This window comes from Carcharodon carcharias, chromosome 16 (assembly GCF_017639515.1).
Source record: "Carcharodon carcharias isolate sCarCar2 chromosome 16, sCarCar2.pri, whole genome shotgun sequence".
Classification (NCBI taxonomy): domain Eukaryota; kingdom Metazoa; phylum Chordata; class Chondrichthyes; order Lamniformes; family Lamnidae; genus Carcharodon; species Carcharodon carcharias.
Window position 1 is genome coordinate 102,966,747 of NC_054482.1, and position 13,112 is coordinate 102,979,858.

General features: G+C 38.9%; 1 protein-coding gene across 2 annotated transcripts in view; it reads left to right on the plus strand.

Annotated features, from left to right (window-relative positions):
- Window positions 1-13,112, plus strand: part of LOC121289185 (zinc finger protein 644-like) — a 131,127-nt gene that overhangs the window by 63,141 nt on the left and 54,874 nt on the right. Inside the window, exon 2 of one of the 2 annotated variants that reach the window (XM_041208374.1) lies at window positions 4,219-4,382. The exons of the other annotated variant lie outside the window; for it this stretch is intronic. The gene's annotated coding sequence lies outside the window, so the exon portion shown is untranslated. The remainder of the gene's footprint in view (window positions 1-4,218; window positions 4,383-13,112) is intronic. 2 annotated transcript variants of the gene reach the window in all.

Sequence of the window (13,112 nt, forward strand, 5' to 3'; positions counted from 1 at the left end):
TAGAGCATTGACCTAGGCCTCTGGATTACTAGTCCAATGACATTACCACTATGCCACCTTCTCACAAACTGCCTACTTCTACCTCTGCGTGTTGTGCGAAAAAGATCAGAGCGTGCTACAGAACTTTTAAGATACCTCATCATGGAAAAAGTGAGGCCAAACTGAAAACAATGAGAATATAGCTGCTGCTATGTCAGGGTAGGCACAAAAATTGGTGTAAAAATAGAAAATGCTTGAAACACTGAGTTAACATTTATGGACAGAGAAAGTTAACATTTCAAGTCGATGACCTTTCATTAGAACTGAAAGATATTGGGAGATGAGCAACTTTTAAGCAAGTACATAGCCAGGGAAGAGGAGACATGAGAAACAAAACGGAAATGTTGGTGATAAAGTACAGTGATTAAATGTCAAAAATGATTGCATATCATTTGACTTTTCATTTAGTCACTACTCCCTGCCTCCCTTTCCCTGGTTTGCAACTGTTGAAAAACTATTCATCTCTAAAATCTTTCAGTTCCGACAGGTTATTGGCCTGAAACACACAACTCTATTTCTCTCTGTCTGACCTGCTGAATCTGTTCAGCATTTTATATTTTTGTTTCAGGTTTCAGTATCTGTAGTTTTTTTCACTTTTTCATAGGACTATTGGTGTGCTTGCACAACACACATTTGGGTAAATGCCTTGAATAATGTTACTCTCACTTTCTCAAGTACTATAATGCCAATTCTTTGTGCAGAATGAGTTATCAATACGCAATCACAGAAAAGTCTGGGACTAAGTACCCATAACTTGCCATTTTATTTCCCTACTTTGCATGATCTGTAAGTGATTATATTCAACCATGGTGTTTCAATTTAGTATGGTGGATTACTCCTTCTGAGTGATTTCCCTTGTGGATGGACTCCATGTGCTTTTTGGCCTTTATTCATTCTTGGGATGTGAACATTGCTGGCAAAGCAGGCATTTATTGCCAATCTTTAATTTCCTTCAAAAGGTGGTAAGCTGCCACCTTGATCCACTGCAGTTGTTTTGCTGTGGGCACACTCAGTGCTGCTGTTTGAGTAAGGAGTTCTAGGATTTTGACCCAGCGACAATGAAGGAATGGTAGTCTATTTCCAATTCAGAATGCTGTGTGACTTAAAGGAGAACTTGCAGGTGGTAGTGTTTTTCTGCATCAGCTGCCCTTGTCCTTCCAGGCAATAGAAGTCATGAGTTTGGAAGGAACTGTTGAAGGAGGCTTGATGAGTTGCTGCCGTGCATCTTCTAGATGATGCATATTTCTGCTACAACGAGCCAGTGGTGGAAGGAGTGGATGTTTAAGGTGATGGTTAGAGCTCCAGTCAAGTGGGCTGCTTCATCTTGGATGATGTTGAGTTTCTTGACTGTTGTTGGAGCTGCACTCACCCAGGCAAGTGGAGAGTATGCAGTCACACCCCTGACTTTATCCTTGTAGATGGTGGATGGACTTTACGTAGCCAAGAGATGAGTGACTCATTGCAGAATACTCAGCCTCTGACCTGGTCTGGTCCGGTTAAATTTCTGGTCAGTGGTGATTCCAAGGATTTTAATGGTAGGGGATTCAACAACAATAATGCCATTGTTAAGAGGAGGTTTTGACCCAGCGACAACTCTGTTGTTGGAGATGGCCATTGCCCACCAACTTGTGTGGCATGAATGTTACTTGCCACCTATCCACCCAAGTCTGAGTGCTTTCCAGGTTTTTCTGCATGCGGACACGGATCACTTCATTATCTGTGGAGTTGCGAATATCGTACAATCATCAGCAAACATTCCCACTCCTGACCTTGTGATGGAGGGAGTGTCATTGAAGCAGCTGAAAACAGTTGGGCCTCGGACACTGCCTTGAGGCTCCTGTATGTCTCATGCAGTCATGTCCTAGGGCTGAGATGATCAGTCTCCAACACTATAATCATCTTCCTTTTGTGCTAGGCATGACTTCAGCCACTGGAGAGTTTTCGTCCTTATTCCCATTGACTTCAGATTTACTAGGGCTCCTTGATGCCATGCTCCGCCAATTTGCGGCCTTCATATCAAGGGCAGTGATTGTGGCTTCAGGGTCTCAGCGACGGCTGGTTAAGATTTGTGTGGTGTTTTACCCTTTTGATCTTTTACATGCTGTGGCCCTGTAACTGATTCAGTCTCATCTACTGCTGTAGTGGTTGGCTGAACCTGCTGCTTTCTGCCACTTGTACCGTCAGTTGTACAGGGTTACTGAATATGTTGGATGCAGTATTACCCTCCAAGATAACAGACTCATTTGTGCCCACTTAAGGCATTCTACTTCTGGTGATTCCATCACTAAGACTAGTAATCTGCTTGGGAGCAGATTTGCGGATAACTGAGGTCTGTGAATCTCTGCATCAGCATTCTGCCAAGCCAGGCCAGAGGGATTTACAAGGTTGAGCCTATTGCTTTATAGTAGGATACTGTAGTATAGTGGTTATGTTACTGGGTTGGAGGCTTGGATTAATGATCCAGAGACATGCATTCAGATCCCAACTGAATTTAAATTCAGCTAGTTAATGAAATAAATGGGTCGTGTCAGCCAGGCAGCACAGCAGCTATGGACTGTGGCAAAGGGCCACCTCTTGAAGATCCTAGTCACTGGAAACTTGAGTTTGCAAAGGCCTTTTTGATGCATCAGTCCTTCAGCAAAAACTACAAATCCATTATAGGAACTATGGAATAGGAAAAAAATCTGATCATAATTAATGTAGAGAACTGAAAAATCATTTTGAAGAGGGAGGAAGTTTTCTAAAGTGTCAGGTAAATAGTAATACAGCTGTATATCTTTTATTCTTTGCAAGTCTCTGTATTGTAATATTATCTGATTTCAGTTATGTGAAATTTACTTTTTAAAGCTCTGGGTAAAAGAATGCCACATTTAGTGTGCAGAAGGACCACTTGTGGCATTGAAAACACATTCCAGGTCCCAGACTACCTGTAAAAAAAAACTTCTGGAAATCTACTAATATCATATTAAATGGTGTGGATAAGTTACACTCAATCTGGTGAAGCAGCAAGTATAAATGGAAAATAGTTATAAGTAATTTTAAACCAATATTGAGAAGAAATTCTTTATTCATTGAGTTTTAGATGTTTGGAACAATCTACCAGGTAGGGTAGTGGAGATAAATCAAAACGGATGCATTCATAATAATGTTCCGTGCCGGGATGGGAGAGCTGGGATACAACAGGCATGAGCTTCAGTAGCCTTTCCTCGTCCCTGACTTCTTGTGTTTATGACGGTTGCATATAGCCGCTATTGTGGCTGCAGACAATTTATACCTTCACTTTTAATGTGGAACTATACTGAATACACTTCTAAAGTATCACAAAGCTGGTTGGGCAGACAGTAGAGCTAATCTATGTCCATTTTAGACACTCCCAATATATTGACATTAGCCCTTCACTATCCAGGTTTGGTGTGGCAGAGGAATCTTTCCAGTTGGTTAATGTTTGCAAATTTAGAACAACAGGCACACATTGCTGTGAAGTAATTTATACCATCCAAAACAGAACAATTTTAAGTAAACCAACTGTACATTTCAACCTCAACAATTAGAACACTTATGATTTTGTTTTGCTGTGCATTGATTGCCATCAAAATCTCAAGGCACAAAGAAATCAAGGAAAATTTAAACTTGGTACATTGATATGAATGCTTTGTCTGGTGTGCAGTTGGTGTATTCCCATTGATAGCAACAGTTTGCTGTCTTTCTGCTTATAGACTGACTTTATTGTTCACAGTTGAAGTCCCAGATAGGATGTGGGTACTTGAGCACAACATGGCTTTTGCTACTCAGTACTCTGGATAATTTATCCCAGCTGGGACCATTATTATTATTCCACTGCAGTCAGTATGCAAATAGAAATGTCTGCAGCATTACATACAGGATTTCTGCATAATATAGCTACAAACAGTTTAAAACGTCCACAGAATATTGTTTGTAAGTGAGCTAATGTATTAATTCTAAATTCTGAAGCTGATGTATCAATTTTTTACTTCAGGGTATGACTGAGAATTTTGTGTATTCCTTTGTAAAGCAAAGTTCTATTGGTAATGTGAGTCGGGTGGCAGAAGAAATGTTCCCAAAGCTGATGGTTCATGTGAAAATGAAAGTTTTACTATAGAAAAAGTTGTTGCTCAAAATGAACTTTAGTTGAAATGCTGTAAGATTTATCATTTTTAGTTGCAGATGAATTCATTGGAATCGGGGGAAAAAAGACAGACAGCTTAGTGCATCTGAGAAGTACTGAGAAATAGCTTTGCCGACCAAAAACAAGAGATTGTACACGATCGCAAGAGACTGGGAGACGGAAATAGCAAGGGAAAAGAAAGAACTTAAAAAGAAACGTAAGAGAGAAAACACAATTTTTCACAAGTATTTCCACCTTTTTTCAGTGTGCCTGTATTTCTGACATTGCTCATTTGTGAGACGCTTGTTTACCATTGTTTACCAAAGTGTTTCAAGTTTCTATTTGTGTTTAATTCATTTTGTTTTTGTGAAAAATTTTGTTTTTGAATTTAATATTAATCACTTTCATTGATAACACTATTCAAGTGGAATACTTACATGATACCCTTGTGATACTTAAATCAATATAATTTTTACATTGGGCTGAATTTTTTGGGCATAGAGTATTTTTGGTTGTTGAGCTGCCGTGTAACCCAGCTGTCAGAACAACGTGCTTCCGGGTTAGTTTTCTGGAAGGTGATCAATTAGTAGGCTGCCACAGGGTTCGCCATTCAATTCAAGATGATGGGTGTGTTGAGAGGAAGAGAGAGGACCAATCAGCTCACTGGCAGCCTTTACAATGGCTGGAGCGTTACAGTGCTGCTGAGGTGAAAGCTTCAAAGGATGGCAAATTAAAATGGCTGTGAGGAAAGGCTGAAGGAATTGGCAGCCATCTCTGCATTTCGAGCATGCTAGGAGGTGCTCTTGCAATGGCAAGTCTCTGCCTGCAGATGTCCTTAGGCTTGCTGTTTGCTCCATTAAACAGTCAGACTGCATCTTCATTTCATGCTTCTCCGATCTCCCACTTTACAACCACCTCCTTTTGAGTAGCCGAGGTCCTGACAGCATGGGGCCCGTCCATTGCCCTTTGAAATTTGCTGTTAATTGCCCATTTCATTGGCTTTCTGACGCTGCTGGGCGCTGCTGTCACTGCACAGAAGCTGCCCCTGGGAAAAGTGGGTGGAGGCGGGAACATATTTGGGAATTGGTGATGCATTTTTCTCCAATTTTGCTCACTCCCTGTCTTTAAATCCGCTTCCAAGATAAAATTTTCCCAATTACGTCTAGGCACTTGAAGTACTTGAGTTAAGGCAGTTTAAGGCAATATACTTGCAGGGCCAAGGGTCCGAGTGGGACTGACTGGATTGCTGTATGGGGAGCTGGCATGGAATCGATGGACCAAATGGCCGCCTCCTATGCTGTAAATGACACTGTCTCTATGACAACATAGAAACAGACCATTCAGATCAAATAATTGCTCCACATGAGTCTTTTCCCACCTGTCTTCAAACCCGATCAGAATATTCTTTTATTCTTTTCTCCACCATGTGCTTATCTAGCTTCCCCTTAAAGACGTCTGTGCCTGAACTACTCCTTGTGGTAGTAAGTCCCACGTTCTTATCACCCTTTGGGTGAAGATCACTTTCCTGAATTCCCGACTGGATTTATTATTGATTATCTTAAATTGATGGTCGCTAGTTTTTGAATTTCCTACAAGTGGAAACATCTCTACGTCTATCTTCTCAAACACCTTTCGTTGATCTAATGACCAGCTTGACACTGTAACTTGTATATTTTCAATGCAATAACATTGTCTTTTTTTTAGATTGTTAGGGTTCTTCATTATTGTTATTGGTATATATTTATTGGAGGAAAAATGATACAGGATTCTGAAGATAAGTTTAAAATTTCTGGTGCATTAATGTTTTGCTGTGTATTTGCAATTCATATTCCCTTAAGCTCACTTTGAGATTTGGTGCTTTAGCTACCTGCAGCAGGTTTATTGCCTACAAACATAGCAAACTGTGATAGAGAATGTTGGAGACAGTAAGATGACATAGATAATTTAGTAAAGTAGGTAGGTAACTGGCAAATGCAATTCAATGTAGTTAAATGTGAAGTAGTATATTTAGGGCAAAAAACCCCCTGAAAAGTTTATATATTTCGGGGAATTGAACATAAAAGCAAGGAAGTGATAAATCTACATAAGCTACTGCCTAGGCCACAGTTTGAGAATACTGTTCAGTTATCACTGTTGGTTGTGGGAACTTGCTGTGCGCGGTTTGGCTGTCGTGTTCCAACATTACAACAGTGACACTTCAAAAGTACTTAATTGGCTGTAAAATATTTTGGGACATCCTGAGGTCATGAAAAGTGCTATGTGAATACATGTGTTGAGGATGGCCATGTAGTTGCTATTTGCTGCATTTTGTCAGGTGACATTGTGTTCCTGTGTGATGTGATTGTTACATGTATGTGCAGCAAGTAAGGCTGTGTTTACTATTACTGCAACACTAGGGGGAGTACTTCCTGGACATGCGCAGATGCAGTGCCAGTATCAGCCTGTGACTTTTTTTTAAGTGAGAGATGGTTTAGGTACAGCTCTGCTTTCTGTTGCTGAGTTTTGCATTTTTTTGCAAGTTGGTGTCTTATAACTGCCTCCTTTTACAATTATGATGGACCTTATTTTCGAGCTTTATTTATGATGGAGGTTTTATTTTAGGGAAAGGCGTGCAAATTATTAAATGGAGCAATACTGTATTTCAAATAGTAACTCCAGTAGTGAATACAAGATGCCTGGGAGTGACAGATGTTTTCCCAGAAATCTGTTTAAAAATTTAAGAGAAATAATAAATGTTAAAACATTTAAGAAGAAAACTCAATATCCAATGCTGGGGTTCTAAATCATGACCCTGGGATTAAGAGTGCCACTATCTACCAACTGAGCTAGCCATGCTGTGTAGGAACTCCCTCCCCAAAGCCTTTATAACTTGGGTGACAGCTCAGTAACCATGAGGAGCTAGTTGTGTGTGTCATGGTCTGCAATATGCTCATTTGCATTATGGAGGGTGCTAATATTTTGGCTTTGGTGCTATCTTACTGGTATGTTTCTTTCATCTTGTACTAATTCAACCATGAAATATTCTATTTGTTGTGCTTTAGAACCAACCAGCATGATTAATTTTTAAATCAACTTGCTGACTGCCATGGGATTCATCACTTGGATTGCTTGCTCCTTCATTGACCCCCCTGTTGAAGTTTGTTTAGTACAAGTTTTTTTTCACACCCCTCTGCTAAAGTCTTGTAAATATTTCTGTTGCATTTGAGATGGTGAATTAGGTAATAATCAGCTAGTCTTGATTCCACCTATACATTATGTACTATTTGGAGAAAGAAACAAATGAATTTCATAAACACTTAATAACAGAAGTCTGTACTAAGAATGTACTTTAAAGTTGAAAATGGACTTAAAGCCTTAGGTACTGAGCTCAATGATGTGCGGAACATCCCCTGGCTATTTCGGGTGGATAAAGGGACTGCCAAGTGCAATTCTGTTCTCCCTGGATGGAAAATTGCACCATACTTCACTTAAATGCAGTATAATATTTAAATGTAACAATGATTAATTTTTGGCAGGATCATTTTTGGACCAGGCCAGCCATATGAACCTGAGCCAAATTTTCTGATCTTTCGTGGGCCTGTTCTGCTTCATTGTCACTGACCTTAGCAGCCATGTTCAGAAGCTGAAAATGTTCTAAAGAAAAATTGAGAAAACCATAAATGGCAAAAAAATATACATAAAGGTAAATGGCTCGTTGAAAAGGAAATGATGATTGGTCTTTGCGAGTAAGAATTTGGGCAACAAAGAGCAAGAGTCAGGTTCGAATGTGGTTCACACCATGTCTGTTTTAAGATAATAATGTTCTTCAGCCTCTTGAAAAATTGGCCCCTGGTTCACTGCTGATTACTAGAAGTTCTTTTGGTCATCTTTGGCAATCCAATCTGCAATTCATTTAGATTATCTTCTGATTTGTGGAAGTTCACACATTCAAAAATGAAGTCCCCAGAGGCTAAATCATACTTTTCAATTTGCCTTGCACCATAGTTTTTGATAGTGAACCAAGAAATCAAAGTTGTAATTTTGTTTTCCTGCAAAAAAGTCAGGCTGTAGGCAAAATACTTCCAATTGCTTCAGGCACAAGTACATCACTGTACTGTAATGAATTGCACTTGATCACATTATATGCACCACAGTGGGTTCAATAACACAGAGCTGGGGAAAAAAAATCTCCATATTTCTTTGACAGAAAAGTACTTCCCTGGGTTTGCCTGGAGTAATGAATGCCAAAGCTCTGGGTAATGACCATACTTTTTGTAGCATGTTATATATTTGTCTTGGGCGAACAGTTGGATAATTATTTTTAACCTTGAGTATTGTGAAACAGTAGTGTGCTTTCTTAGGTGAAATAACCATGTGTATTTCAGTATTTATTTAAATTTGTAGAGATTTTGTGACGGTTTAGTTGTCATTTCCAATGCATTTGAATTTTTTGAACTCACAGTAGTTTGAACACATGGTTGTTTTGGTAGCCTCTTAGTAAATCAGTAAATCCAATTAGTTCTCTTTTGCAGTCTTATATTCATATTTCTAAAGTTGTAAATCAAAATTCATCTTTAGCAATCCAATCTGCAATTCATTTAGATTATCTTCTGATTTGTGAGAGTTCACACATTCAAAAATGAAGTCCCCAGAGGCCAAATCATACTTTTCAATTTGCCTTGCACCATAGTTTTTGATAGTGAACCAAGAAATCAAAGTTGTAATTTTGTTTTCCTGCAAAAAAGTCAGGCTGTAGGCAAAATACTTCCAATTGCTTCAGGCACAAGTTAAGGTTTATGGGAGAAATAATTTAATGTTACTTTATGAGGACCCTTGTTAAACTCCTGGATGTTATCCTTGAGTATTAAATGTCTTTTTTAATTAAAATTACCTTGTTCACTTTATTCAGGTTACAGAAATGAACCTGTTTTGAAGAAAAGCACTGAACAGAACTTATAAGGCGTATATGTTTTTCAATGCTTTTTTTCTAGTAGTAAATTTTATTTGTTTTTGAGAGGGATGATTGAGTAGTTGTGCTAGTTAGTAAGTGGTTTAGACACATTCAGTTCGATTTCCCTGTAAATCTCCATGTAATGTAGAAGAACAACTCTTATCCATTTATTAAGTGTGTGTGGACTTAAATGTTTTATGGTGCCTGAAACTTACAAAGCATACACTCCATATAATGTGACTATATTTAGTAGCCCTCCTATGATTACTCAGACAAAACCCGATGATACAATCACTTTCTTGACTTAATAAATATCATGTTGCTATGTTTTCCTTCCTGTTTTGCCCAGCCTCCTCTTTGTGTCTCTTTTGCTTTTCTGCTTCTCGTTCTTTTTCATTCTTGCAAATGAATGGCAGTTGGCAAGTAGAGAGTAGAGGGTCGAAGCTGTTGAGAGTTGCAAGCTGCATTGCCAACGGCTGACGTGGGATGTTCATTGGGTGTCAACAGAAACTATGCACAGTGACATAGTCAGGTAGCAGGTGAAGGCTGTCATACATGGTAGGGACCTGGCCAGTGTTGCGGAAGGACTTTTGGGTGGCATGTGCATGCAGGAATGGAACAAACAAGTAGCCTGAGTTGGGGAAGTGACTGGGACAGAACGGCAATTGAACACACACCTTGTTCCAACTGAATCACTCAAAAGCACTTTTGGAGGAATGTATCATTTGCTACTTATTATCAGAAATCTCTACTGTACAAAATAAGGCATCACTTATTGTAGGCTATAGCATTTCCCAGAAGCCTGGGCTCAATATTTTTGCCCAGATCTGTGGGTGTTGGTTGTTGGCAGATCCTGCTGTCTTAAGCGTGCGAGGTGGGGAAAATTTCCCAGGAAATATGTTTAGTCAGCCCAGCTACAGCACTGTTTCCTTTCAGTGTTCATTAGTGTCTATCTGGCAGTATTTGAAGAAAACCCAGAGAAGAAATTTCAAGAAGATTTTGTAGTAAGTTTCATTTTAAAAAAAGAGGCTGTTTGTTTGTATGCAGAAGAGAACGGGCAGGATTTTCATCCCAGTATGGGGGCAGGAGCGGAGGCTGATTGGTGTGTAATTTCCTGCAACTGGCCAACATGTGGACTTCCTGGCACCATTCAGCTCATGGGCCATGGAGGCTGGTTTGTGGGCACAATGCCACCACACTTGCCTGGATGAGTGCAGCTCCAACAACACTCAAGAAGCTTGATAGCATCCTGGATAAAATAATCCACTTAATCGGCGCCCCATCCGCTTCCTTAAGCATTCACTTCCCCTGCTACCCATGCACAGTGACATAAGATTCATTGCAGCAATTTGCCAATGCTCTGCTACCTAGAACAAGGACAGAAGACAACTGAGAACACTGCTACCTGCAAGTTCACCTCCAAGTTGCACACAAATCTGAATTGAAACTATATTATTGCTCTTTCGCTAACGCTGGCTCAAAATGCCTGACAATCCCTCACTAACAGCATTGTGAGTGTATCTACACCAGATGGACTGCAGGGGTTCAAGAAGGTGGCTTACCACTACTTTTTGAGGGCAGTTGGGGATGGGCAATAAATGCTGGCCTTGGCAGCGACTCTCCCATTTCATAGATGAATTTTAAAAAAATTACTTTGACTGCCAGAGAATAGAGCAAATCTGGCCACGTTTGCTGCTTGGGTTTCCAGTGATCCCTGTGGTTGGAGATGCTTACTTTCACTTTTGTGCTGGATCAGAAACTACTAAGAACTGATAATCATCATCTCTTTCTCATTTCCCCCAAAAGAACTACTAGCTAGAATGACTAATATGATTTGGCTTTCAGTAGTGACCTATAGATGGGAATTGAGTGATCCTGAAGAATGAGTTAACATGCTGATGTGTTTAGATTTATGGAGATCAAATTGTGATTTTTAAGAAACAGCAAATGCTAAGCAAAACTGCCAATATTGTTAGCATGTTTAATGGAGGATTTTTTTTGTATTTGCATATTTTTAACAGCTGAAACCAATTTGAATAACGTGGTCAATGTCAGCTAATTAACTTGCATCAGAAGAATTATGTGTTTTAATGGCCACTAATTAAAAGACATATTCCACGAGAGTCCATTCCTGGACTGTAATTATTTACTCTTGCATTAATTCTAATCATTATGATTGTGCAGCAAAATTATGCTGGATTTTTATCAAATCTTTATGGGGTGACATTACTGCATTTGTGGAGGGTGAAACACATAGTATTCATAGTATTAAAATTATATACTGAGAGGGGAGAATAAATTTGGCATTTCTGTTTCTGTCATTCCACTTCAGCCTTACTTATGATAAAGATTGAGCAGTCTTTCTTCCACCCCAATTCCAGTCTATTGGTGCATTTCTGCCATTTTAGATTTGTTAATTTATGGTTTTGATCATTTTCCATTCTGTTATGCTTTCAGATTAACATGGTTTTGCAAAAAAAAAAACCATAGTAGCAATTATGATAGACCAAATGACCTACTTGTGTGCTGTAATATTCTGTTTTTCTGTTTCCTGGCGCTGAACTGGGCTATTGGCAGAAAATGCTGCAGGCATTGCATCTTCCTTCATTGGTTAAAACCATTGTGATGAGAAAATCTACAGAAAAAGGTGGTGGCTAAGTGGAAAAGATTTGCCTTCTGATAGTCGACTAAAAAGCAAATTCCTTCTGCATATTTAATAGATCATAATAGTATAGTCAAATTAAACAACATGAGCAGCATTCTGTTTGAATACACGTGGGTAGAACATTCCTTTTCAATTCCTGGAAAAGTAGGTATTCTCTGCCCTTTGTTTTGGGGGGAGTGGGCAGCAATTTCAATGTTCTTCAAAGTCCATGCATCCAATAATGGAATTTGTAGCTCTATGGGGCAATTTGAAGAGCAAATCCACCTCATACTTCTGGATGCAAAACAATTAAGCCTAAAGTAGAGCAGCTAAAGAAGTTAATCATTTCAGTAGTCAATTCTTCCAACCAAAAGAAGATGGTAAGAACAAAAACAAAGAATTTGTCAAGCTGAAACAACAGCTGCAAAAAATGTTATTTGTCTACTTTAAAGTAACCAGATTATTCTACATATCAAGAATAAAGTCCCTTGCTATTCTATTTGTGGAAACACTGAACAGTAGATTTTCTAAGGCCTCATTTGTTTTTGGACAGAAGCAAACTTCACGTTGAAGTATTAAATATGGAATAAGAAATAAGAACTTATCAAAGTCTCTAATACAGATGATGCACAACCCATCTTATCACGGACTCTATCCCAACCACATAATCTTTTGAGGAAAGATTCTCCAAATATAATTCCTGATCACCTAATATTAAACTCCAAAATTTTGATTTATATTTGCATCTCTACTGTTCCACACTGGTCTGCTGCCTTTACATATGTTTTTCCAGCTTGTCTGAACAAGACAGGAATAGTGGTCCCCTAGCAGTATTTCACCACCTGAGTCGATACCTATCTTTGTAACCTGTCCAAAAATGTGATATTTATCTATTTTGAAGAAGTTAGTACTTCCACCACGACTACTTGTACTGTAAATCGGTTTCATGTAACTGTACTCTGCAAAGAAAAATAGTTTATTTTAATCTCACTTAATTTGATTCATTTTAAATCCGTCTTCTTGTGCACACAGAAGTCAGATATCCTGCTTGTGTTTATACCAACAGTACCTTTCAACTTTTAGGATTTCTAGATTGTGTTCCCACTTAATCCTTTTGTAGTAATCTGATGTGTAATATACCTTTAAGACAAGTGTTGTAATGTAAGATCACATGATATTAATACCCGATAGCAGAGTAGCACAGCTATCTCAGAGAGTGTCTCGAGTTAGACACTGAAGAGTGAAGGCAGAGTTTTGAGTTGTGAGCACACAAGTGTAGCTGCTGAGTTTTGTTTGTAAATAAACAGCATGTGTTTATCCTAACAACAATGTACTGATGTTCTCTCTCTCTGTACCAACTCGGTTACCCCAAA